Source organism: Balearica regulorum, chromosome 8 (genome assembly GCF_011004875.1).
Source record: "Balearica regulorum gibbericeps isolate bBalReg1 chromosome 8, bBalReg1.pri, whole genome shotgun sequence".
Taxonomy (NCBI): domain Eukaryota; kingdom Metazoa; phylum Chordata; class Aves; order Gruiformes; family Gruidae; genus Balearica; species Balearica regulorum.
In genome coordinates, this window is record NC_046191.1 from 29,153,723 (window position 1) to 29,178,854 (window position 25,132).

At 52.1% G+C, this 25,132-nt stretch overlaps 1 protein-coding gene and 1 long non-coding RNA gene across 2 annotated transcripts in view; one reads left to right on the forward strand and one right to left on the reverse strand.

The window, feature by feature from the left end:
* Positions 1–20,841, reverse strand: part of LOC142602792 (uncharacterized) — a 70,356-nt gene extending 49,515 nt beyond the window's left edge. The window contains exon 1 of the long non-coding RNA XR_012836591.1: positions 20,720–20,841. This is a non-coding gene — a long non-coding RNA (uncharacterized LOC142602792). The remainder of the gene's footprint in view (positions 1–20,719) is intronic.
* The window catches only part of KLHL20 (kelch like family member 20), a 494,534-nt gene that overhangs the window by 256,381 nt on the left and 213,021 nt on the right, over positions 1–25,132 (forward strand). The window lies entirely within an intron of this gene.

Here is a 25,132-nt window from a genome sequence, read left to right on the forward strand (position 1 = left end):
CTGGCTGTGATTTCTAACAAACGCGGAGACCTAGCTAGAGCTCAAGCTATGCAGAAAGCAGCTTGCTTTAGTAAGCTCCTCCTGCCCAGGGTGGCCTGGCTGTCACCACCACAGCTGTGATGAAAGCAGGGGTCTCAGTCACTCTCCTTTGCATCCAGCTGCCTCAGTCCCTGTTTCTCTTCCCTGGGGTGACCATCCGTACACGATGTCAGAGCCCAGCTCTGGGCACGCAGGAGAAAGGCTGCTGGAGGAAACACAGACGATACAGTCAGGTCTTGTGATTGTGCTTTAAAGGCTTAAAATCTACCTGGCAGCAAGCAGCAGGGCAACGCCGCGCTTGCAGAGGCGCGCGCGAGGTGGGGAGCTGAGCCCTGGCAGCTTCAGCCCTGCGGAGAGGCAGCCCAGCACCGCTTCCCCTTGCTCAGGGAGCGGGAGCTGAGCTGTGACGACAGGAGCCAAGTTTTTCAGCAGAGCAGATGCGTCAGCAGAGTTTTGGTAGCCTCCTGGGACCCCCAGAGCTCCAAGATTTGCACTTTTAAATGGGCCGTTTGTTGGCTTTCAGTCCCAGAGGTTGTCTCGCGGAAGGGGGACATTGGCGAGAGCCGAGCTCCAGATGCCGAGAGGCCTCGTGGGAGGGCAGGTCCCGCCGGTGGGGGAGCCGTCGGGGACGACATCACAGCCCGGCAGCAGCAGCGGCACCGCAGGGCACCGAGGAGAAACCACATAAGACCTCACAGTGATCCTAACCCGCTGACATCCATCACGCACCCCGGGACTAAGCGAGCGTCAGCCCGCAGTGCTTGCCGCAGAGAACGGTGGCAGCGTAGCAAAAAGCATGGGCAGATAAAGCAAAATACACGCTCGATGTTTTCTCTTGATGACCAGGTTCAGAGCCAAAAATAGCTGCTTAAATCCCTGATTGCAAGAGATAGGGTAAAATACCCAAGACGAAGCTGTTACTGCTGAAAATGCAGTAGGGATGTGCAGCTACAGGCAAAAACGTCTCCTAGAAATTACAGCTGTGCTGTCAAGGGGACACGTTGCTCTCGATGCTGCGCAAACAGCTGATCTGGAGCAAGCAGCAGCAGCCCTCACGAACACAAGGCAGGCATCACATGCTGCCTCGCAGGAGGTGGGAAGATCACAAGAAGGTGCTGCTAGCAGCAGATCAGCGTGCCGACAATGGAGAAGACAACATTCCCCACCTCGCCGGCCAGCCCCGACACCGAAAAGGTCTTTCGTTACTATTGCAATCGCTACTGAAATACACTGACCACGCACAGCCACTGAGACAAGGAGCTGGGGAAAACACACAGAGGACTCTTGAAATTGTTGGAGGAACTCAGAGGAGCAAGAGCTACAGGGAGAAGGATGAGAAGTGGGCTCCAGCATCGCGCTTAACCCTGCTGCTGGGGCGCTGGCTGGCAGCAGCATTTGCAGCCACCTCGGCCAGGTGTCAGCCATGCCTGCAGCGGGCAGATTTACAAGTGCATTTAAGCATCTCTAAAAGCATGTGCCAGCCTTCTCTGAGACCATACCTGCAGCCCGATGCTTCTGAAAACACCCCCGGGGTTGTCCCGCAGCTCCTGCCACCCTCCTGTGGCCGGTGCAAGCTGGCAGGGTGCTGCCAATTTACCACCTTACCCCAGCTGAGAACCGGTGTCTGCGATTGCAGAGCACGCCCGCCCCCAGCAGAAATCCACACCTGGCAGGTCTGTCTCCATCTGAAAGGTCTCAGCATCCGAGTGCTTCCTCGGATGGCTGCGGAGATGCTCGCTGCCTCCGCCACGGCCTTGGCAGGCAACGTTGGTGGAGGGGGGACCCAATTACCGCTCGTCACTGCCCCGGCGCCGTCTAGGCGTCGCGCCGATGTCAGAGCAAACCGTGACACGGCCAACGCGATGCCGGGCGCTGCGGCGGGAGCAGGGGAGCGCGGGATGATTGGCAGCCTGCGGCAAGCGGTGCCGAAAGCACGAGCCCTCTGCAATTAGCGGTGCCGCAGCGTCTTCCCCCTCCCCACGTGAGGAAGGAGATGAGACAGCAGCTCCTCGCCCAGGGATGCATCCTGGGTGATGCTGAGCGCCGGGCAGGATTCATGCCCCAGCCATGCTCCGGATGAGGGGCTGCCACGCGGGGAGCAGACGGCATGGCTGGTCCCAGGGCGGTGGGCAGTAAATCCCGACTGGCAGCAGCCTCGGAGGCCAGCGCTAATGACACTGGCTTGTCACAAGCTGCACTGTCCCCCCTGCAGCAGATGTGACAGCCCCAAAGTAACCAGGTACCCCCTATGTCCCTGCTTCCTCTCGCACAAAAGTGACAAGAGGGACAGGTAATAAAAGCCCAGGCCAAATCCTTGACAGAGATCTGATGGCTTGAGCCGGCTCAGGATGCTCATCCCTCCCTGCCGGCTTCATTCCCGATAAATAGCCACCCCAGCGGGAACGGCGGCTGGTTGGAGTACGCTGCATACCCCCAAATGCTGGCAAAACAGCCCAACCCCACCTCCTCGCTTCCCTCCCGCTGGCCCACGGGCTCCGTCTCCTGCACACTGAGAGGGGAAACTGAGGCGCAGCTCAGGACCCCCTCCCAGCTACCCGCATCTCTGCAGCCATGCTCTCGTCTGGGCACAGGGAGCCATCCTGGGAGCACTGGCACAGCCCAAAACACCGCGGGGACAGTGGAAGCCCCGCTTAGACATGTCCAATGGCATCTCCTGGCCACCCAGAGGTCTTCTTCCCAGGCGGCTTTCAACCAGCTAAAGCCAAACCTCACCGCGAGCCCTCCTCAGTGCTCCTTTGCTGACTGCAAACCCCTCGATTATTCCATAGCCCAAATTATACCACAGAAAGCAGAGTCGTGGTGGTAACAACGAAATAAGAAAGTGGGAACAGCATCAAGCTGTCGGTGGCATGGACGGGGCCACTCGAGCCGCCCTGCCTGCACCCCACCGGCCGCAGCACAGGGACAGGCGAAGGACGGGCGATAGCGCCGAGGCCAGCAGCAGCGAAGGGTCCTCGCTGCTCCCCGAACCCCAGCGTCATGCCACCGCCGTGATGCTGACCGCCCCCGTGCCGCAGCTGTGCCACCTCTGCTCAGGAGGCTCGGTCTATGCGTGCAGCACCGAGATCTGGGGAACGTTCTTTCTTCCTGATTCGGGTGGATCTGGGAAGTCACTGACCCATGACTGGTACTGATCCTCCTTTTTCCTGCAGGACAAACCTCCCCTCCCACTGCTCAAGCACCGATACACTCTGGTTAATTTACAGCAGCAAACCCTTCTGCACCTTGCGTTAGCATCTGCTCTCTCATTACTGACCTGAATTCCTCTTTCACAACAAATTGGAGCAGCGGGCACAACTTTAGGCTAGCTCTAGGCTCTCTCATCCCTCTTTCACTCTGTGTCTGTTCCAGCTCCCTTCCTGGGAAAGCTCTGAGGACTTCTGTTCTCCCACAGGTCTGTAGCAAACCATCACTTGGTACCAGGAGGAGAGAGCTGGATCTCCATCATGGCATCGCATTGTTTCCAATCCTGTCACACGCCCTGAACTTCTGCTGTTCTTCTTTAGACCTCAGGAGATAGATCTCATGGCCAAGGAAAGACTGCCTACCGAAAATTCAGCCTCTAAAAGGCGCGGGAAAGGAAACAGAGGGTCAGAAGCGTTCGGGGGCTGAGAAAATTCCCCTGCCAGGCAGGAGCTGCATCCCGGTGGGTCACATCCCTGTGGGTCACAGGAGGTGTGAGCTGTTGCTGCTGCCTAAGCCCCCGCTGTGCTGAGGATAAATAAAGGACTTTAATCTCCAGGGCTGGAATTCACACAAAAAACTACAAGTCAGAGCTCAAAGGCAAAGCTTGTCGCTCTCACGTAAAACCTCCTTCTCCCTGCTTTCGCTTTCCTGCAGGACATCTCCCAGCCGACAAACCTCTGGGCCAGCGCAGACCCTGCTGAGATGACACCAGGTTTCCAGCAAAGGGGGATGCTCTTCTAGTGCAGGGCAAGCAGCTGAAGTGCCGTCGAGAGAGACAAAGGCGCCTGGCAAACTTTGAGAAATGCCTCTCATTATTTACAGAATGACACAGGAAAACTTCAGACTGAAACAAGAAAGGCAATTAGTTTCCTGTACGGAAACAAAGAGACATCTGTGCCAAGTATGCTAACATATACACAAGGGGCAGGTATACAGTACATGAGGAATTTCTTCCAGCTGCAAATCCACCCCCAAATTCTCAAGTCAATCTTGAGTACTACGACACTCAGCAATCCTCTTAAAAGTGTCCAGATGCTTTAATAACTTAATTCTAATCTTCTCAGGCACCATTTGCCATTTAACTGCTGAAGCACTGGAATAAGACAGAGGGGTCAGGACTGAAGAGTCACGGTGGGGAAGAGGAAGCCTGTTTTGGAAGTCCAAGAAGCAAATAGGAAGAGCTGGACTCCACCGGTGGGTCGGGCTGTTGGGCACATAGCTCAGGCTGGCTCAGATGCATCCAGATCCCACCAGTGACAGCTTGGGTTTGGGCTAAAAAAACCTTGAGGTCTCATCCTCCGGAGAGGCTTGATCAAGGCAAACCCTTCCCAGAGGGCTGAAGGTTTTGGTGGGTGAGGTGTGGAGCAGGAGCCTGGGGCAGCACTGGAACAGGCTGCCCTGCGCGGCCGCTGACTCCGCACCCTCAGAGGGTCGCAACGTTCAGCCGGACCAAGCCATGCCCAACCTGATGTAGCGCTGGGGACAGTCCCGCTTCCAAGGAGAGTTTGTGCTGGAGACCTTCAGGGATCCTTTCCAAACATTTCAATGAGTCTAAGCCCGGCTTTAAACGCGGCTTATCCTCCACGCGGGCTGGGCAGGCCTGATCCAGGTTGCTGCACATCACCTCCCACCCCCAGATACCCCCAGCCCCCACTTCCGACAGATCTCCAGACTTCCCGTCTCAGCCAGCTACCTTTTAGACAACGTTTTCCCGAGATTGTTTTAAACAAGCGAGGAAATTTTGGTGACACTTTAATACATAAAGTGCTTCTTATTTTCTCTATGCCAAAGAGCAGTGCTTTCTAACACACTTTCTGAGTTAACATCAGGTGTTAAACAGACGCACGCATTGTTTTAGCAGGAGCCCACGTTTTATAATAGGCTTTCTATCTAACAGCTTGATATAGCCCCTTCCATTAAGCATTTATTGCTAATGCATTGTAAAGTGTAACATGCTATATACGCTATTAAAGAATGAAGCTGCCACGTACTCACCCCTTAATAATGAAACACTTACGAACAGGAACCTTAGGTTAAAGAGTTGTGAATTAAGTTTAATCTCAAAGAGATCATCTAGCACTCTGCCAGTATATTGCGGCACGCTGTCAGCGCGAGGGCTAGGACCCGAGTCCCCTGGGAAAGTGCTCCTTGACTTCGCTTTGGAGAAGACCTTGGTGAAAATGCTCCCCAAGCAAGAGTTTGGCTAAATACCACCAGTCTGCTGGAGATCCAGAAGAGCTGGTTTGAGCTCCTCCTCAGAGGGACTCCCAGATAGCCACATGCCCCGGTTATTGACTTTCTAATAATTCAATATAAAACCCAATCATTAGAAACCATTTTAGATGAGATACATCTCCACCTGAGCATTATCATAATTTTTTTCCTTACTATTCAATAAAAAAAAAATTAACCTTTTTAAAAAAAAAAAAAAAAGGAGCAAAGGACCTTCCCCTGGCATACAGCAGGGTTTGGGGTTTTTTACACAATCTTTGCCTAAATAAGAGAGCCCTAGGCACAAGAGGCAATGACTTGATACTACAGGGTTCAGCCGCAAAGGCAAGCGGCGTCAAGACTGTTCCTTTGGAAAGAGAAATCATCTCCATCTCTTCCCTCCTGCTGGTCTCACCCTCCCAGGGATCTATTTATACACACGCTGCTGCACGGCAAGTCTTGCCTTTGTTCCTTTTCCCTGTTTATGAGCTGCTGAAAAACCAAGCCCCACGTCTCCAAAACCATTGCCCCGAAAACCCTACAGCAGGATCTTGGATCGGCGTAAGGCAGGAGAGAGACTTTTTGTTGGTGCAAGAGGTTCGTGTTTTTCATACCCACCTGCCCCCAGGCATTCAGTGGTGACGGGACACCCAACTCCCGTGTGTGTCCTTCAGGATTTATATTTATGGAGGTGGGACTGACCTGAGGCTGGGTTGGGAGATGGTGTATTCAGACAGCTTGTTCTGCAAGGGTCAGCTAGGGATAACTCAGTTTCCATGAAGAAAGGATGAGGAAGACTCTGGTCTTCAGCAGCACTTGCTCTAACCTGCCAAGCTCATGCCTGCTGGGTTTTTGCCCCACATCTTGAAATTAAAAACCACTGGCTTTTTCCAATGGCAGAGCTAAGTGACAAACCCAAGACCTCAGCAATACCTCTAGGGCAAGACAAATGGCAAGACATGGGTTTTGGTACCCAGTTCAAGATGCTTATAACAAGAGAATTCTGAGTGCCTGGAACTCCCCCCAAAAAACCCCTCAGGTTCTCCAAGAGGTTTCTATGTGGTGAGGAAGTCCAGTCCTGTGCCCCTTTGCTCTCCCTCCACATTGCTGGTGGTTGTCTCGGTGGGAGTTCAACATGAAAACACCCACGTAGTACTTAGGAAAAGCTTCGGCACATGGTGACAGTTCTTGGTTGTGTCAGGCTTCCCCCTGCCTAGCCAGCCCTCGTGCACCCAAGATGTGTCACCTCAGGACAATCTGCGTCTTGGGAGGGAAGAGCAACGAGCACCAGCCATGTGGCTTCCATAGAGTCACAACAGCAGCACTAAAGACCCAGCAGCACAGGCTTCAGGGACAAAACATGTACCTCAAGGGGTTGGTGTGGTTTCTAGTTGTGTCCCCTGATGCTGCTGGGACACCCAAGGGCTCACGCACAGGGATGGCCACAGCTCATGAGGGAGATCCCACCTGGGGTCCTCCACCTCTCCAGGAGCTGCTCACACCCAGCATCAGGGGTACTTCAGTGACACACGTACGTGTTCAGCTGCTGCGGTTAAACAGGGCACCTAAATTTACAACAGAGACAGAACACGCGTGGAAGAGATGGAGAGGATGGACCCTCTTATCACCCGCAAAATCTCATCACAGTCTGCAAACATTTAAAAGAAGAGACCAACACAGCCGACTGCTCCTCGTCCTGGAAGTCATTAAAAAACAGAGGTTTCCCCCACACACATCCCCTTCAGCTGATGCACTTTCTAAACTTCTTCCAAGTTTTTTCAAACGAAGGGGAAAAAAGTTCATCTCAGGCTGACATACCAGTGCCCTCAACACTCACGGCAGGGAGCTCAGAGAGGGTCACTCCTCTTGGCCCACCAGCCCCTGCACGGGCACAGAGGACCCCATAAAACCTCCCCGGCCATAGCTCCCCGAGCCCAGCTAGGCACAGGGTCTTGGTGAGCGCACCACGGTGTTGCCTTCCTCCCCCCATGACAATTGCCTTTCTTTTCGGTGCCCGTGGTTCCCTTTGTGTTTACGATAACAGAGGGATGCTTTATTGCATTTCGCCCGGCCCGCTGCCATGGCAACCAGCAGTTGCTGCGCGCTGTAAAAATAACCCTCCTTCTTTGATAGATTTCACTTGAGTGAAAATAACCCTTAAAAATAGGTTGAAATTTCCATACTAACTCTTCCAGGAGGTTCCAGGGAGGGGAGGATGAATTGCAGGATCTGCTGATGGGACGCATGGTGCCCCACCGGCACCCTCCAGCCGTGGCACTGAGCTCTCGCAGAAGAACCCATGAAGATGCTTTTTGGGAGACAGCCCTAGCCAATCCCCTGGGTTTATGGTAGCGATGATGGCATGGGGAAAGGGTCATGCCCACCACCATTGATGTGGCCCATGGTGCAGTTTCTGCAAGGCCACATCAATGGATGGGCCAGAGGATGCGGTGGATCTCCAGGGTTTACTTGGTATTTATTGCAAAGAGAAGAGGTGGTGTCCCCTCAGTGTCTGCTATGGGGGCCTGGATGGGATAAAGGTCAGCTTTATCTTCTCTGTTCCTGTGCACCATGACCTCAAAAAAAAAAGGCTTTTGCCTCCTCCAAGGCTCAGGGACACTTTGGTAGAAGCTGGTGCTCTCTGTCAGCACATAGGCATTTAACAGTTGGCCATCACCAGGAAGCTTCAGTATGGGTTTTGGATGAATAGATCCGAGTACATGAACAGCCAGCGTTGGCTCTCTCCCCAAAACAAAGCTCTTCTCATGCCTGGGAGAGCTGTAACGGCCACCTCTCCACAGGCCCCGTGCCCAGACTCTCAGGGGCAGCAATGCAGCGAGATCCATGGGCACGACACGTGGTGGTGCTAGGAGAGGTTCAAGTCTCCCTCCTTTGATTCAGATCATCCGTACTGGTCCCAGCCCGCAGAAAGATATCAGAGCATTGCTCTGGAACAAGGAGGGTGCTGCTCTCACGCCCGCTCTTGACTCATCCTCAGCCAGGAAGGTCTTTTTTTTCCTTTTTTGGCTCATTTCTTTCCTTTTTGTTCTCCCAACCACTCAACTCTTCCTCCTCCAAATAAAAGCCGATTCACATTTTAGAGGTGGCCCCCGATTCCTCCCATGAGTTTAGGTGAGTCGAACCATAAGAAGTGGAGTAATGAGATTATGATTAAAAGCACACCTTGATAGTGGGGCATCCATCAAGCTGTCATAGAAATCGTATCTCGGAGGCTGCTCTCATCAATCTGACCTTTCAATTATTACCCAGAGTTCATGACTCTAAGTGTATATAATTCCTACCTCAAATCCAAGAATACACGCCTTTGTTTTTTTGGCTTGCCTTGTGCACGGCTGTGCGAGGTCTCCTTCATCAGTGCATCAGAGATGCTTCGCAATGCAAATTAACTTAAAATAGCTCTTCTCTCACCCAAAAGATTGGGAACAAGATCAAGACACCACCGGGGCACCAGAAGAAGGCTGTTTGAAATCTTTATCAATGTCTTTTTGGCTTTTTCTCAGCTTTTTTAAAGCCCGTAACCGCTAAGGCTAACTGCAGTAGTGCTCACAGCTCACACCCTGCTGTGGCTCGTGTCCCCACAGAGAGGCAAGGCTGCTCCAGCCATGCCACAGCACATCCCCAACAACAGAGAAGGCCTCTCCAATCCATCTGGGACAAGCTTACCCAGGCATCAGCACAGATGAGATTTTCTGCCCAAACATCACCGAAAAAGCTCCTTTTTGTGAGCTACACCCCAGCCAACGTGGTATTTCAGGAGTGGGATAGAGCCTAATTCAGCTTTTCATTAGCATCACTAGGAGGATTTCTCCACAGTTCTCTAGGACCAGAGCATCACTCACCTCCAACCAGCTCCATGCATCCCACCCCACCATCTGTCCAGTTCTGGGGCGCTCAGGCTCAGATAAGATAAAATTTTCTTGGTACCAGCTTGGCACCTTGCTGGATCCAAGTTACCAAGGGCACACAGTTACCATGCGATGAAATCCCGCCTGAATCTTATTTGTGCCCTAACACATGTAGGACATCAGACTGTGTCCACAGGGAGTGCCTGGTGCCTGGGAACGGGCATCCTCTTGTTCCCTGCCTGCTCTGCTAACAGAAGAACAAGAAAGACCTGGCTCTTCCTAGCACAGCAACTTAGTGAGCAGTTCCTAACCTGAATAAAACAAATGAATCCATTTGCTTTGTATTTTTCCTCCAAAGGAACCATGTAACTTTTGTAAGAGTAAACTTCCCTGTTATCTAGTGACTTTTCACAAACAAAACAAACAAACAAACAAAACCAAAAAAACCCCAACCAAACAAAAAAAACCAGATACATTGCGGGAGAAAAGAAATCCCTGGTTGGTAGAGAAAAGACAGACGAAACAGGAATGCCTGGATTTGGGATCTTTGACAAATCCAGCCCTGAAGATGTTTTGCTGGTATTTGTATTACTGTAGGGTCTGCACAGCCTTTGATCACAGCTTTCTTGTATGAATAAGTACTGAATCTTTGCAAAAATCTCTGCACTGCTCAGGTGACTGATATTGTGGGAATTTCCATAACAAAAGCCTCAAAAACAACCCCAGAGACTTTTAGTGTGACCCTCAATTCTGTAGCAAAGGCGTTCAGGTGAGGTCAGGCAAGACCACAAGAGATTCTCTAAGTCCAAGATACTCTCAAAAGAAGGAGCAGCTTTCAGAAACGACCCCGAGGCCGACAGGACATAAGGACATTTATCTGCCAACACCAGCTAATCCACGCGACCCTTTGCGGTGAAGCTGGAGGTGGACTGAATACTTGCTCCCACGCCATAGGGCAAACCTCCCTCCATCACAACCCTGCCCAGCTGGGTTGCGGCACTGCAGACTCATTTCTAAGCCACCGTCATTTATTGGCAAACAAGACGCCTTCTCCAGGGAGAAAACACTTAGCAATATTTCAGGCACAATTCTGCTTTAAAAGCCTTACTTACTAAAGGATTAAAGGTACACAGTAATGCATCCCCAGTGCCCAACTCAGTGGTGGGTGAGGACAGTCATCTTCACAACAAGCGCAGGACAAGAATGGATCAGCCATGCAGCCACCACGGTCTCTTTTTTTGACACAACCTATTTCATCAGTCTCATATTCTGCACTGCAGAGCTGAGCACTACCCACCAATTCCAGTTTAAATGCCTCCATAGTATGGATTTCCCAAAAGCCACCCAAAAAATTGCATCTAGCTGAGGGACCAGATGCCTCTGCATTGTGCTGCTCAGTGAGAGCCTCGAGATCCTGAGGCCAGCACTCACGGTCCAGCTCCTTGTGCCCTGCAAACCTCAGGACTGGTTCTGTCCTGCTCCTAGAAGTCCAGTGCAGGTTCCTCTCTGTCCAAGGAACAGGTCATACAGCCACACACCACCACCGTCCTTTCTCTCCTATCTGGTAGTCACATAAAACAAGCAGTCTATAAACCACTAAACCTACACTGTGGCCACAGGTTGCTCCTTTGCAGCCTGGCCTCCCCAGATCTCTCCTGCCAGAAGAACTGTGAAGGTCCTGGATGACGGCACCAGCTGGAGCACCTCTGCCACCCAACGGAGATGCAACCTCCAAAAGCTCCACTTCCATTTTTCCATTCTCTCTCTACTGTTTCCCAGACCAAACCTTCACTCTCAGGAATCAAATCTCTGCTGTCTTAGAGAAAGCCATTTCATTTACATCTTTGTAACATCCCAAAAGGAAGAGGCTAATTACAGTTATCACCTCTGACCGCTATGCGCAACAAGTTGATGGGCTCACGCATGCATCTGAGCAGGCAGCGTCCACCTCATCTAACACAAAACTCGTCGCTGGCAAAAGGCAGCTCCTTTGGCAGTGGCCGGGTGGGGAGGAGAGGACACGAGCTGTGCTGCTACCAAGATGCTAGAGATGCTACGGAGAGGAACGTTCCCTCTTTCACAGGAGCAACGGGGCAGGCGTGCTCATATTTCACCTCTGTGCAACCAAAACGATGCTTAATGCCTCCCTTAAGGTGGTAACCACAGCTGAGCTATGCTGTGCAGGAAAGCTCTAATCCTGGGCTAATTTATTTTATCAAATTAAAAAGACGAGCATCCGTGGAACACCAGAGAACTCCTGTTCTCAGGGTCCCAGCAGAAAGCTTCATGATCCCTTTGTAAAGAGGGTGGGGGGGTTGTTGTTCTTCTTTTTTGCCAAGAATATAAAATTAATAAAACAGGATTAAGGGAGATATGGTTTTAACTGATTCCTTAATCCCAGAGAATAATTAATGAGAGCAATGCACCACTTGGCTTGACTCTCCCCATATTTGAATAATAAATAACATCCATCAAAAAAAAAAAAAAAAAAGAGGAGGAAAAGGGAACAAGAAGATGGTTGAGCTTAATACAAAGAGCTTTTGCCATATGTATGTGTACGTCATTTTCTGGTCTTGGATCCAGAAAATACAGAATGGAAAAAAAGCAGAGGCCAGTTCTGGCCACACACAGATGTGTTAAACTAAGCCAAGATTTATGGGAATCTCCACAGGTTTAAGAAACAAAATACCATTGAAAGTCTAGATAAATTGCCCACGTTAGGCCCTCATGCTAACATCAGCCAAGGCTGACTCGGGTACCGTGACACCAAAGCAAGGGGCAATCCTCAGCCAGAGCCGCTCACTCTTCATGTGCCAATCTGCTTAAATACATCACTTGAACTCCGGCAACACTCATCCTCGTGTTCCCGACCACGCCACAGGCCAAAGACAGGTCTGGTCTACCACACAAGAAGCCCTGTAAAGATTCTGCAGACGGGATTTAGGCCACTGAACTTGAGCTATCTAATAGTTGTTGAAGAATACGCTTCTCTTTAGGGTCTCCTAGTCAATGGGGGTCCTCCAGCTTAAGCACCTATTTTATGGCAGGAGGAACCATCTTTTGAAGTCCCCCACAAAAGCACAAGGAGCCCTCTGAGACTGAATATCTCTTTTAAGTTCAGTTGTGCCCCTGCTCCTTGTCTCGGGAGATGGAGCAGTGCCTGCTGCGGGGGTCAGGGTACCCGCAGTGCCAGGGGTCTGTTCTCCCTCTCCTCCCCCGATGGCACTGCCTACTATGGAGCAGTATTTGGTAGCCAGCGGCCAGGGCCCAGCTCAGTGCGGTAAGTTGTGCCTCCTTGGAATAGCCACAGCATTTTTCTTTCAAATATTCCACCACTTTATCAGGGTCCTGTATCTGTCTGGGGGTGAAATTCCAAAACATTGGGGGTGAGAAATTCTCTAGATACCGGCCCGTACCCTCCCACGTGCCATGCCACCCCTGACTATCCAGCCTTAGGGTGATATTCTTAAAACAAATTTTTATAACCCTCAACAGGACTTGAAACACATTCAGGAGACATATCAATGGGAGCATGCTGGCTTGAACATCGTGAGGGTATTCAAAATTCTCAAAAGCTGTTGTAACCAGGGAAAAGGGGAGGTGACAGAGTAGGAGACAGTATCCTCCCCGCCGTCTTCCTCCTAGATTGGGTGCGATTATTAAACAATTCTGAGACATGTCATCTGAGGTACGGGCAGGACAGCAATGCCACGTACAAATACCAGCTCAGGCTCACGACCATCGACGTTATCTTATCGTAAGTCGATATCACACAGTACAACAAAATGAGAAACTCCTCTCCCGGGGCTGATAAAACAGCACAGCACGGATCACGTACGGCAAGTACGGGTTTACATACCATGGCCACGTGAGCAAACACGACGCCATTGCGACCAGCGACGGTTTAAATGACGCTACAAATACTGACAACAACTTGGTTTGAACACGCTTGGGTCAGACGTGTTGTTATCTCGACCCTTGGTGCCCCCCAAAGCCCTGCCTGCTGCGGCCCCAGCCATGGCCGAGCACCGCGCACCCGCGCACACTCACACGTGCGCACGTGTGCATACACACACACCCCACCACCACCACCCCCCCCCGGCGGGACGGGGAGGGGAATGGGGAGACAAAGGCAACCCCCCCCGGGGCTGGGGGTGAGGACAGGTTACGGGGACAGCAAGGGAGAGGGAAACAATGACAACAGCGCTGATGACGCAATGCACACAGCGGGGGAGGGCACAAGGCGATTTACCGACCCGACCGGACGCACGGCTCAGCCCCACCCCGCTCAGTCCGTCCCGGAACCGCGCCGCCCCTCCCCGGCCAGCCCCTTTTTACGGTAGCATGACGTCACACGGTGTGGCGTAGCCCCTGGCTTGGCTCACCTGTCCTGGCTCGGTGGGAAAACTAAGTCTGTCCTAGCCAGGACACCTTCCCAGCGCTTACTGCAGGCGTTCCCAGTGATGACCGTGCTCACAAGCTCCTCCCAGCTCCTAGACGCTCCCCGCACACAGACCAAGCAGAAGACCCTGGACCTGAGGAGTTCTTCATCCCAACGGGCAGATGAAGGGCTACTGCCAGAGAGAAAATCAGCTTCTCAAAGGATGGTCTCATCACCGTTTCTTAAGCTTCTCGACTCAAAGGGCAACCAAAGATGCTATTCGGTGATACATTTTTTAACTAATACATGGATACCAATGGTGGACCTATGTCAGGCTTTCATAGGACATCATCTGGACCTAGCCAAGACCAAGGCAGCCTACATTTGGGGATAGCATGCCCTGGATCCTAGAAGAGCATCTTAGCTTTGGAGGCCCACCCCAGCTGACCAGGTGGAAGGTCAGAGGCATAAGGAGGAACATCTGAATAAACGTGGCCTCATCCCTGTCTGCAGCCCTTGTTCAGGCAGGGCTTTGCTCTGAACTCCTTCCTGATGAAATGATTAATGAATGTCATGCAGAACTCTTCCCTTCCTTCTTCTGCTTTCCCCTGCCACGCAAAGCAATACCAAACGAGGTGATCATGACAAACACAGCTCTAATTCTTTATTAATATTAATCAGAGGCAACCTTTCCATTGACACCAGAACCCGAGTGCGTGCTGGCAGGCAGGGGATAACACCACAGCAGTGACATTTCTTGGCTAGGCGAATTTTTTTTTACTTTTTTTTTTTTTTTATCTTGTACCTTCCCTTCCCCCCCTTTAATATGAGCTAGCAATACCTTGTACAAACAGAGGAAGGAAGAAGCTGATTAAATAGCAGAGTTGGAGCATAATGAAAGAAAAAGCCCACTGCAAACATGTACTGATTGTTTTAAACGGGAGGCACCGGGAGGTGGATTTCAGGTGATACCGCGGTGGCTCCTCTCATAATCCCGGCTCAGGCGGCATTACGGCTTTCACGCTCAGAGCGAATTTCATCCGGTCCCCACTGGTGGGGAAAGAGGCTTAGGCAGGATAGCAAACCTCAGCCCCATCTCAGGCCAACGCCGGAGCGGGGCTGGGAGAACCACAAAGCCACGCAGCTCCCCTTAGCTAAAAGGGGCCCTTTCCCCATGCCGCCACACCAAAGCAAAAATATTATGAGTAGCAATATGGACACATCTATCTCACCTTCAGGTACTCCTCAACACGTGCACTCGCTGCTCACATTTGGCCTGCCTTGAGAGATGAAGATGGAGACGCGTGTCTTGCACGCTGCTCAGATCACCTGCAAGATTTGCACCTTTACGTAGCAGCTGGAGGTGGGTTCACACGAGTGCCCACCTCTTGGGATGTGCGCTTGGTGAACGAGCAGAAGGTTTGCAGGGTGAGGAGAGCTGTTTGTGGGAGAAACCATCCAATCCGTAAGGAAGAGACACAACCACATCCCCCTCGTTACCCCGGGCGAGCAGGGACACCTTCCTCCAGCTGGGAGGATGATCATTGAGCACGGACAAAGCCCTGGGCAGGCAGGACCTACAGGCTTCCTTCGCCGTCCGGTTGTTGATTTTCTAGATTTCCCCAGCCTAATTACTGCAGGATTGCAGGGAGATTTGTACAGAGAGAAGCCCCTGGTTCTCAGCTGAGTGCGACTCCCCTCTCTCTCTCTGTCTCTTAAAACAAATAGATTTTCATTGAAATCAACATATCTTTCTGAATTGAATAGGTTTTCATGGGGACAATAAATTTCTTCAAAACAATGCATTTTTATTACAACATATTTTTGTTCAAACCAATACTTTTTGACAACCAGATATTAATGACCAGGCCAAAGCCATAAATTTGCCTCAAACTATGTGTTTTCTCATGGAAGTAAATAATTTTTCTCGTACAAATACATTTTTATTTGAATCAATCCTCTTTTTTCCAACCCCCCCAAAAATCAGATGTATTTCTGGGAGGGAAGCAGGAAAGCTGCGTACCCAGGAAAGCCACTTCATTTCGAGAGGGATCGAGTACTTGTGAGGGCTGTCTCACTCCTTCCCAAGCCCAGAAGCTCCACAGGTCACTCAAAGCTTCAACATAAACTCTGTTTTTCCCATACCTAAACTGTCACCCAGCTTCTGGTAGGTCCTACAGAAACGTAGCTTATGTTTTGCTGTTTGCTATCTGTTTGAAATCGTGTTTGCAGAGCCCTGTTCAATAATTCTCTCTTGCATGTCTCTCTGCACTACGGCTTACCCCAGCACCTGCCGAATGCAACGTGGGACTAACCTGCCCCTCGTACCCCCTGGGCAGACCCGTGTGGTCGGTGGTGCTACAGGAACTCCTGGTCTCCCCACCACCTCTTAGCAAGGTCTGAACGTCTTCCCCAGGGAGCCGGGCAGGGCAGAGTGGGTCTCAGCCTCTCTGCTGGATGGATAAACCACACCAGGAATGCCCCATCGTGCATCCTGGAGTGTCTCGGACTTCACCCCGAATGCGGCTCACCCGGCGCTGGGAGTGATCCTGGGATGGGGGATAGCACGGGCAGAGGTTGTCCAGAGACACTGAGCACAGTGCCGTGCAGAAAATAGGACTGCCAGAGGACGGGGGCAGTTTGAAGCCCAGGAGAGGAGAGGGGCACGGGGCAGAAGAGCTCAGGCAGGGCAGCCCACGCTGGCTGCGGCTCGTGGGGTCCGTATGGACCCACCCGGTGGCCAAGGGCCTCTGTGGCAACCCAAGCACTGTCACAGTGACTTGCTCAGCTCACCTGGGCGAGTCCTGCCGCAGGCGCTGGGCTGGCAGATGTAAAGCCAGTTCAGGTACGTGAGTTATGAGCAGAAACCACAGGTACGCCCAGAGGGCCTTTTCCTCAGCAGATCATCACCATCACCTTTGAAGAAGCATTGGGTTGCTCTTGTTTTGGGAGAGTTTCATCTGAGGTAGCTGCTGCAAGCCACCAGGAACACGCACAGGGGACAGCCGTATAGCTGTTGAGTCCTGCCTCCTTCCTTGTACCCTGCCTCTTAAACCTCCTCGAAGTCTACGCGGGAGGCCTGAGCCCCGCAGGCACAGCCCTTGCACACCAGGGATGCTGGTCCTGCACGGCCCCAACCCTGCCCTTCGGTGGGCTGAGCCCAGCAGAGCTCAGCACTCACCCCAAGCACGAGACATCAAACTGATTTCAGCCAGAGACACGTAGCTCCAGCGACATGGGCCAGAGAGGGGCAGGAGGAACGGGGATGAGGAGTTGGTGGCAGGGTTGAGTTTCCTGAAATGGCAAAGGCTATGGCTGCTACTTTTGCTACTGAGTTAAAGCCAAACCAGGAGCAAACCCCTTACCCCCTCCAGACCCCCATTTCCCCAGCTGACCATCCATATCAGACACAGCCCCCTGCTCCAGCAGCTGCCCACACTTGCACAGCCCTGAGCCGTAGTCAAGAAAAATCATTTTTTGGTAGCAAGTAGCTGGATTCAACTGCTTCAAGCCGCATTTCAAGCTTGGGCCTGGGTCAGAGCCCGGGGATCCCGGGGCACTTTGAACATCAGGGGCTGACAAGGGTTCATTTCCCATGGCCCCCATTGGCCACTCTTTGTTGAGCTTCCCCAGTCCATGTAAACATGCTAATTGCTTGGGCTCAGCACAGGGCTGGATGCTGCGTTGTTTGTTTTCCATTGAATAGGATTAGGGATTCTGACACCAATGATTAATCGCGGTGCTGCAGACGGCTGACGAGCCCGGGGAAGGCATCCTCTCCGAGCGGAGAGCGCGCACAATCTCTGCCAAGCAGCTGCCGCTGACTTCTATCTAACCCTCTGCATCTTGCCCTTTATCTTCCCCCTTCTCCCAAAATGTCTCACGTTCACCAAGCCAACCCCAGGCTCCCCAGGGGGCAGGGGGAGAGGGGGCCTGGGCACCTCCAGAGGTGACGAGCAGCCCTGTGCTCAGCTGCCACGATGCCCCACGCTGCTTTCCTACATCGGCACATCCCCAGCATCCTGCGCTGCCAAGACCCTCCCAACACACTGCAACGCCTCAGCCAGCCCTTCTCAGCCTTCATCTTGATGGTTGGGGAGATTCACACAATTTTTCCAGCTCCCATCACCCTGGCATCAGGGCACGGTAACATCTCTATTGGCACACAGCAACCGCGTCCCCTCACCAAGCTCTGCAAGGCCACCAAGTGCCCCATCAAGTGTCTGAGCCCCTGGACTGATGCATGCATGGAAGACCCGAGCCCCCAGTAGAGGACAGCCAAGGCAGCCCCTTTCACAGTGTGGAACATCAACCCTTCAACTTTCTGCGCTCACGGGCACGTAGGGTCGCGCCAGGAGGACCCATGTTCTGCAGATGAGCCGAATACTCCCACTTCCCAGCTGTAAGAGCTGGACGTGCAGTGTTCTTGCAGCGCCAAGCTGCCCTGTGCACGCCAGCAGCCGGTCTTGGCAACCACAAAGAGGACACCCGCACGGCCACCCGGTCCAAGGGGGACTGTGTTCAGGCATGAAGGTCTGAAGGGGTTGTATCCCACGCTGCAGCTCCTGGCCAGCTCTTTGGGGTGCTGTTTCCCTCCCAAACACACCAGCATCCCTTCTGCTCACAACGCCGGCTGCTCCTCTTACTGCAGCCCTTTCCCTCCCACACAGCACCCGGGCATCTCTTTGCCCACACAAATGCACCCACCCTTCAGGGTCTCACCAAGGCGCCCCTTGCACTTGGCCCTGCTCACCCTCCTGCAGGCATCCAGGGTTAAAAGTGCCCCGCAATGGACACAGGGCACCCAGCAGTAGCCCCCAGGCACCTTCAAAGTCCAAAGGACCCCCAGGGACCTGACCAAGGCAGAGAAGAGCAAGGGGAACACAGAACACCTTTGCCACCTCCACCCTCCGCTTGTGGTTTCAGCATCACCTCCATGCTCCTGTTTTCCCCAGCAGCAGGCGCAGGGACAGCAAGGAAGAGGAGGGAAAGGAGGAAGACTGGAGAAAGCAGCCTTGCAGGAGGCAAAGCATGCCCTCAAAAAGTTGCAACCTTTGAGATTACCTCTTCTCCTGACCTTGCAGAAGGAGTGCTGGAGGCAAATCCACCCATCTCTGCTGGTGCCTTGTGCGACATACTGTCACTCAGACAAGCGATGTTCTTAATGGGTTTGTGGGAAAGGCCTGGCCTGCCTTTCCATCTGTACCTTCTGCCGGCTCCCCTCTCCAGCACTGCCTCCCCATACGACATTCCCTTGAATTATTTAGACTGGTAAATCTTCCTGCATCTCACATCTTTAGTCCATCTGTTAGCCGAGGCTTTGCCTTTATAGGAACTGTCCTTTATGCATGCCGGCATCTGTCAACAGTACACTTGCCTCTTTTATTCATGATCTTCCGTGGGAGATGGTACAAGCTGCAGAAATGCCTCATTTCTGGTATGCATTTCATTTTAATGGAAGATTACATGACTGGGGCCCATTTTATTACTTTTTGCCCTGAACATTCATCCATCACGAGCCCCATTTGCTGAGCCTGCACTGGGACGGCAGCCATCAGCCTGCTCATGTCGGATTCCTCCCGTGCCGCTTTCTCCCTCCCTTCGGGATGGGGAGGAAACGCATTGCGTTTGAGGAGGGGAAGGTTAGCAAAGGGGAAGCAATCCGCTGCCGGGGCTCAGAGTTAAGCCAGAGTGGTGGCTAAGCCAAGCAGGCTCTGGGAAACGGGCCCGGGAATCCAACCAATCTCACCCGACGCATGGCCCCTGCGCCCGTATTCGCCTTCACGCAGTCCCTTTCCCACCCACACCACCGATGGCTATTTGGGGTACGGCTGTCTGGTATGCCAGGGCTCTTTGGAAAACCCCCAGACCCCCAAATAAACACAAATATACATATTCCTTAGTTCCTCCCCCGCCAGCGATTGGCGATTCCCTACACAACCCGCTCCTGCCTTGCACATACACACACGCACTGCACACACGCAGCACCGGGAGCAGCATAAATAAGATCAATGTGAACTAGCAGTGGTAATTAAACTGCCGGTGGTATTTGCAGTCTCTCTGTCTTGTAAGGAAGGTTGCATGCAATTAGTGAAAACATTTTGGACTGGGAACAGTGCCAGTTTGCTCTGTCCTTTCTTTCAACTCCCACAGAAACTCGAGGACCCCTGATTATCCTCCAGACTGCAAAAATAAAAACCCTGGTAAAACCACCCCACTTCTATGCTGTGTTTCCCTGAATTCAGGACTCACTGTGCCAGGAGGCAGTGAGTGGGGTCAGAGGGGCCAGAGATGGAGGTGACCTCTTCAGAGAGGTGGGGACCCTCCCCTGCTCACAGTCCTCAGACATCACGAGACGCAGGTTGCCATTTTAACCCAGAAAACGGTCCTCAAAACTCCCAGCCACAAGACCTTTCCTCAAGGACAACTGCTTCACTGTCTTGTTCGCATGAGAAGGTTGCACCATTTCCTCCAAAGACATGCTCTGAAAGCAGATTAGGTCAACCCTGGTGTCTGATCAGGATTAAACAACGCTTCTTGTTTAACTTGGTTAGGAACCCAGTCTAAGATGAAGTAATGTAAGCCAATCCTCAGCTGAGACTCCAAGTCAATTCTTGGTGGGCTTCAAAGCGTGGAAAACCTGAACCATAATCATCACTTTTGGCTGGGATGCCAGTTCTGGCTGGGGAAGAAAAATGAGCAACTTTGGGATGACGAGGAGTCCTATGCAAACGTCAGGATTTTTATGCAACTTACAATATTAGCACATACTAAAAAAAATAGGAAAAAATTGCCATAAATAATGTGCTAACTACCACAGTGGAAATTCAGGGGGAGAGAACCCAGACATGCCTAGAGAAGAAATACTTAAGGCAACTGTCTCCAAACCAAACGGGATGGGCTGGAAGAGGCCGCGCAGCTCCTGCAGACGGGGAACAAGCCCTCGCCAGCAGCCGCTCCTACACACGGTGCGTAGTAGAGTCGGTGGAGAAACCTGCAAGCAAGAACTACTCACCCAGCAGCCAGGAGGAAGCAATACCACACGTGTCCCATATGGCAAGCGAAACCAGCAAGAGTCTGGGCAAGCAGCTACAGCAGAGACTAAGGGAAGCAGAAAAAACAGGCTCAGATAGATTTCATGAGGTTGCTTAGCTAAACGGTCACTGTAATATTAATTTAATATTCAAAATAAGCTTAACTCCGTCCCTATTTCCCATCCAGCGCCTCCCTCTAGTAGGTACTCTCCATATCATAACTAGTCCACCCTGATGGCATAACTCAGCAATTTCCTTTCAGGAATCAATGAGAACAAATGAAAATTTAATACATTCTCCAGACAACCCAACTCCCTTCTCTCCCCCATGGTAAATAAATAATGTGCTAGTCAAATGATGGATGGAGTGCTCGGAGATCGGTGGTCGAGTGCTATTAGGGCTGGGGAGGTCGGTGAAGCGGAGATGTGGTCTAGCGCAGGATGAGGTGGTGGCCGTGGGTGATTTGAGCACATAAAAAGAAGCTGGGAGCAAGATGGGAGGCACAGGGAGGTTGCTGGTTGATGCAGGAAGGGGGCACGGAGCAGACTGGGCTGTGTCGTTAGGGATTGCTGCACGGCGGGTTATTTGGTTTCTCCACCGCAGACACAGCTAGATCCATCAGTGCTGCCGATGAGAAAAAACAAATGAAACTCCTTTTGTCTTCAGCAGGTTTTGGATCAGGAGATTTTGCCGGATGAGGCAGATAGATAGATGTGAGATTTTGGCCTGTCTGGCAGGAAGCAGATGGAGGAGGCAGAGAATGGTCTGGGGGATCTTCAGCCTGCACAGGAGAGGGACAATCGAGTGCAGATGCACTGCAGGTCTGTCGGAGCAAATGGGGAAGGTGTATGAAAAAGCAAGCCTGGAGCTAAAGCATTAGGGAAGGGGGACCTGACCGCAATGTCAGCTGGACAGGAAAGAGCTGAAGTTTCTCGCTTGCTTCCCAGCCTGGATGATCTTGCACAACCTGTATTCTGGGACACATGGATGTTAAGGAATTATATTTCACCTCAAATGAGATGGGGAGGTCTGCCTTTCTCCTTTTGCCTGTGAGGTGGGTCCCTGGGGCTCCCCCAGGACACGGCCAGGTGGGGTCAAGGCAGAGCTCGTGAAGGTGGAGCTGTTAGGCACTAGCAGGACCCACTGGAGAAACAACCGTCAACCTACAGGTCACAAAAAGAGTATGGTGGACAGGATAGATGGTGGTTGCCAGGGACATTAACCTGGGCCAGATCACCACATCTTCACTAGGACAAGCAATTACATCCATTAACTTGTGCTAATCCATACCTTCAAACGCAGGTTTGGGGCTCAGGTCTAGGAACACGAAGGTGTGCTGCTGGCCCCGTTCCTTGCTACAAGACACTGAGCTAACACAACGTCTGTCCCTCCCAGACGCTGAGTCCCAGCTGGTACGTGTGGTCCTAATCGCATCTCCCACTCCTGCACCATGCAGCTCTGGCTTTCGATCCTGTTGAACTTCAGGATGCACAAACGACAGTGCCTGCTCCGCCTCGTCCCACAGCTCTGCTTATCTGCTGAGCCGACTGTGTACCTCCTTATCTCTGGGGAGAGCCTCTGTGTAAATATTGCTGTAAATTCTTTGGCTTCCCTTCCAAGTAGCGCTGCTCTTTAATGCCTTCCTTGTAAGACCTGCGTGCCCTACCCCAAGCCATTAGCTGTAACAGGACGTTAATAAGGAGGGGGTTTGGTATCTCTCAGGGAGGTTGACCTCTTTCACTAGAAGCAAGGCACCCATTACGGAGCAATGATAAATCACAAGCCTTCCACTCCTTCCCCAGCAGGCACTTCTTTGCATGCATAAACACACACAAGAGAGGCGCACGCGCTCCCTGCATTAACTCTGGCAACACCCAAAAGCCCTACCAAGCCAACACGTACGGGACCTGGGGCCACAGGGCCTCTCCAGCTGGTCCCCACCAGCTCTCCCCCACCTCCGTGCATCCTCATAGCACAAGGCACCCTCCAGCCTCTGGTCCCTCGGGGTGGTCTCACATCCCTCGCGTGGGTCTTAGCTATATCCCCACGTGGCTCCCAGGCCAACGAGCCAGGACATCAATGCTTGAAACTGTGGTGCTGCCAGAGATACCGTGGATGTTCAGGCAGAACCTGATGGGCCAGGGCAGGATGAAGGGATTGTCCCTGTCCTTCCTCCGAGGTGGGACAGCAGTTGTGTCCCCATCATTTGCGCCAGCCACGCTGGCTGCTCCAAGCCCCGTTGGACAGAGCACAGCCCCTACCCGAAGCTTTGCTAAGCAGGCAGCGTTTCTCCAAACAGCCCGTTTTCCATTATATTGAGGAGCTGTTGTGTTTAATGTTGAACGCAAACATTGCCAATTGAGCTGAACCAGAGAAGAGGAGGCACCAGGCCCCGGGACCCAAGCACGAACCCACAGAGGGAGTGGGGCACACCAGCAGGGACCTCTGGACATCACCAGAGCTGGGCTGCCACCCTCCCTGTCCCCAAGCACTCTGCTCCACCTGAACCATTCCCAGGCTCACAACTACAGACCAGCAAAGATACTTACAGATACCAAGCCTCCAGAAATTTTCCTGGCATCCCTTAACACACATTTTTTCCCCCTATGACAGTCAGTTCTTAAAAACCTTCTTCCATTCCACTATTTTTTTTTTTTGACATAAAATCAAAAATACACTTGGAGACCTTGCTGGCTTGAGCCCTCAGATTCAGACTTCAGTAGCTGACAACGATGTTGTTTTCAGTGCTGCTATTTAAGAAAAAACAAACAAACAAACAAAAAAAAAACCCCACACAAAAAAAAACCAAAAACCCACACCAGAAGCAAAAAATTTGGCTTAAAATTGACATATTCCAAGAAAAATTCTGCTCTGGCAGAAAAGCAAAAAAACAGCGCCTGTTTGACAGAGAATTGCTTTTGACAGCAAACTATTGACCAGGTCTAACAAGCGGGCTCGGACCTGTTAGGGAAGGAGCACGGGTTTCCTCATCCATCCCGCAACCCGCTTGTAGAGCAGGAGTGTCGAGTCAAGCCGGCCACTGTCTGCATTAACAGCCAATTTGCTTTCAGCCCTTCGCGGCGGAGCTGGAGAGCATCCGAGTGCCACGCACATCCTCGCCCGGGGGTCGTGCTCCCGTGCAGCGGTTCGAGCAGGGGAATGAAGCATCTTCCCGGCATGCCCTCCTCCGCGCTCATAAACAGCCGCCTCCTCTCGCAGCCGTCTCTGCTCATCCTTTAATTACGTTAAGGGAAGATTTCTGCTGAGTCCAGCACAAAGCTGGATGCATGGTGGCATGGGGAGAAGCAGGGGCTTCTCCTGGTCCTGGCCTTGCTCGCCCCATCCTGATGCTCTGCCTCAGTTTCCCTGGTTTGATGGCAGGGCTCTCCACCCTCCTGGGCAGCAGCCACGTGCTGTTGCTATCATCTGCTTGGAGTTAAATATTAATCCACCCTCACAGCAATGTTTTTTGCTTAATTTGAACAAACAAATAAAGAAAAAAAAAAAAAGCCCCAAACCATCACCAGCCAGTTCAGAGCAACAAGTGTGATCAGAGTGGATTTTGATGATTGAAGGGCTGGATCCAAACTGCTGGGGACGGATGGAGAAATCCTCTCCATTTCTGCCCTGCTGCCATGGGTCCAAGCCTGGCTGTTTCCCCTGGTTTTGCTCTACATTGGACTCCGGCTGCCGTATTTAAAACTTTGCTGCTTTTCCGTACTCACCTCCTCTCACCTCCTTCCTGCCAGCTCAAGGGCTCTCGCTCCCTGGGGCTGTCATTAATCGGTTGTGATCAGAGGTCGGCTATAACCCTTTCACAGCAGCCTCCTGACTTCGCTCTCACCCCAGGGGATGCACTCGGGGACAGAGCAAGCAGCATGTTGAAATATGGCTTCCCCCTCCCCGCTTACTGTAAAGCCCTCGCCGTAATCAGAGCAAGGAGCCATTCACACTTGTGACACCAAGCCAGGAAATCAGGGCGCTCTTACTCCAGACTATGGAGCTGGTAAGTGACCTTGGGCAAAGAGCTCTATTTCTCTGTGTCTTCTGTGATACTGTTAAAAAAAAAAAGGGAGAAAAGAGGGATTGTATTTCTAATATGGGTACTGGCTCCAAAGGTGAGACCTTGAGGGCAAAATCTGGCTGTGACACCACTAGGAAGCCACGTCACCAGCCCTTGGTGGTGAAGATAGCTCCCAGGCTGTGGGATGGGAAGGCACAGCCTGACCACGAGAGCTGCGGTGGGCAAGGCTCACCAGCCCTGCACCCAGCACGGTGGTTGCTGAACTGCTCTGCAAACGGGAGGGTGGCAACGGGGAATTCACTGTGAGATCGAGCTCCATCTAACTCACTTTTAAACGGAGGGCAGCATCACAAGAACAGCCTTTGCATAG